The sequence below is a fragment of the Arachis ipaensis genome, chromosome B06 (genome assembly GCF_000816755.2).
Source record: "Arachis ipaensis cultivar K30076 chromosome B06, Araip1.1, whole genome shotgun sequence".
NCBI lineage: Eukaryota > Viridiplantae > Streptophyta > Magnoliopsida > Fabales > Fabaceae > Arachis > Arachis ipaensis.
The window spans coordinates 85,466,862-85,469,607 of record NC_029790.2 but is presented as its reverse complement, the minus strand read 5'-3'; the positions used below and the strand labels follow the sequence as shown (position 1 = coordinate 85,469,607).

Sequence of the window (2,746 nt, the reverse complement as noted above, 5' to 3'; positions counted from 1 at the left end):
TAATAATTCTTTTAATATTTTAAAATTGCCCAATATAAAATGTGAGAACCAAACTCCTGTTTGCTGCAGAGATGAGTCTCCGCTTCTTTCGTTACCCACTTCCTCTGCCTTCTTCCGCTTCACGATGAACCTCCGTTTCTTCTTCTATCCCCTTTCTGTCTGCCTTCTTCCTCTTCGCGATGTCCCTCCGCTTCTTCCTCTACCCACTGTCCCTGCCTTCTTCCACAACGACTCCATGATCTACTTCTTCAAGTTATAGAGCTCAAACTCTGTTGCTCGTGTTTTGTTTTTCTTCTCAAATTTCCCAAACCTTTTTAGGGTTTTGGTCAAAAGAGGTTGACCTTTAATGGAGTCTCGAATTTGGAACAAGTTCCGTATCGGTCAAAAAATTGGTAGCGGATCCTTTGGAGAGATCTATCTCAGTGAGCTTTCTCTCCTTTCTTTTTTTTGTGGTGGTATCAATATTCAAAAAATGAAGAGGTTGCGATTAAGCTTGTGAGTACTCTGATCTACCTGTGTTAATTTTGAAAAAGAAATAGTAATAATCAGGAGGGGCAGTTGCGGTGGCAAAAGGGAAGAGAAGAGCGATGGAGGAACCAGTGGACAAGGCCACTCTTTAGAAGCAGAGACACATGATCAAGAGTCTGCTGCTAGGTCCAGGGAATACAAACAGGTGCTTACCCCCTTTTTCCAATTTTTTTAAAATAAAGTTTCATTTTTTATATATTTTGATTTGATGTTTGAAAAATGGAGATTCTTATGTAGTAAGTGAGATTCACTATTCCTGAAAATCTCACTATTGGAGGGCTATAATTGTTGAGTTGGAAGGAACAGAAACTGATTTAAAGGTTAGATTTTTCAATCTTATGTCTATAACTTTAAATTACTTGTTGCAGCTTCTTGAGTTCGTCATTCAAGTATCCAGTTGTGAAAATTGGTACAGAAGATCAATCTTTTATTGACTTTGTTATGGTGATATGAAAAATTGTTGGTTGGATTTAGATCTAATTGATTATTGAATACCCTGTGAGCTATCAACAATGAGTGGAATAGATTCAAACTTTTTTAAAATAAAAAAGTTTATGAAAATTCCCGATGGCTTTTTATTGTGTTTTGTTTCCATTTTTTGCTTTAAACTAGTGGTATACTGTGTTGCATATGTATATTCTGAAATTTATGAAAAAGTTATTAACAATGTAAGAAGTTTAAAATGTTAGTATTTGATGCATATGCACATTCGATATGCATAGTTGAACAAAAATGAAGTGTTTGGGCATCATAAGTTGTGGAACATGTTAGATTTCCAGTAGTTGCAATAATACTAATTGTGTATGTCATTGTTTCCTTTAGCTTTTGGAAATGGATCTGAGCTTGTAATTTGAGATAGTGACATTACTGATATTGGATTTCCAATGTCACCATTTTGGCAATTTTTAATGTGGAAGACACTGAGTATATGTGTTTTGCAGCTCTTGTCCAGAAGCTTATAGATAGGGGCAAACATATTCTGGCTGTGAAGTATGTTTTTGAGTTTAACCTTATTGATAAGATATAATTAACACAAGTAAAGTTTACATTTGGCAGGGATATGAAGACAAGATTCTGCTTTATGGGTACAAAGCTTGTTGCATATGGAATATTCGTTCAATCCTAAGATACCACCAAAGGTGACAACGTCACCATTTTATTTCCTACTTGCTTTAAAAATTTTGTAAGACCTTGTTATTTGCTGCTCGTTGGGCTCTCTAGTGACTCTTGATTTTGGATTTGTTTTTTTTTTCTTTTTTTTGGTGATTTTAAATATCTAAAAATCAGATGCTAATCACAACTACCATAGACTTGGTTTTGGGATGCTCCAATGAATTGAGAAAGACCATTATGGACAACGCTAGTGAGCATTGGTTTCGACTCAACAAACTCAACCAACTGTAGATTATTTGTTATTTGTATACACTAGTTTGTGGTATCTAGTTTTCAGATTATTTAGTTACAATTCATGTTCACTTAAGACTTCTTTGTTTTGTTACTGGTGTTAAATTCTGCAACCAGATTGCTGCCACAAGTATTTCTATTTACACAAATTGTTTCTTCCTTGTGCTCTCTGTAAATCTCGTAAAATTAACGAATAATTAGTTAATAAATTAATTTTTTATAAAAGGAATTAGAAATATGAATTTATAGTTTAATGAGATAGATCTAATTAAAACAAGACTTTTGACACTAATATTAAAGAATTTGGCCCAAGATTGGGACAAAACGGGCCAAACTGGTCGAACCAAGCCCAACCCAACCCATGAACAAAATGAGCTTTAGCTCATTTCCTTCTTCCTCATTGTTGTTTCACACTGAAACATACAAGGGAAGAGAAAGAAGGCTTCCAAAACCCTTGTCTTCTATTCATATCACCATATCTTTTCACTCCGAACTCCGATCACCGCACCGTTTACGGCCACGCGGCTGTGGTGTCGATTCTCCTTTCCCCAAATTTTCAAAAATTGGATATATTGGGTGTTTAGATTTTGGTTCTTTTATATTATAGGATCTGATTAGCTTGGGAAAAATGTTTAATCATGCTCCATTGGTGCTTGGGTAAGGTGAGAATCCTTGAACCCTAGTTAATTCCTTGATTATGTGTGTTGGGTATTGAATTTTTGTTATACATGTGTGATAATATGTGTTAGGTGTATATATATGTATTTTAGAGTATAATTGAGGAGATAGAAACTTAATTGGAAACTTTGGAGGC

At 34.8% G+C, this 2,746-nt stretch overlaps 1 long non-coding RNA gene across 1 annotated transcript; it reads left to right on the top strand.

Moving 5' to 3' along the window:
• LOC110264027 lies at positions 685 to 1,946 on the top strand. The gene is made up of 3 exons (XR_002349760.1): positions 685 to 848; positions 1,585 to 1,667; positions 1,816 to 1,946. It is a non-coding gene; the product is annotated as an uncharacterized LOC110264027 (long non-coding RNA).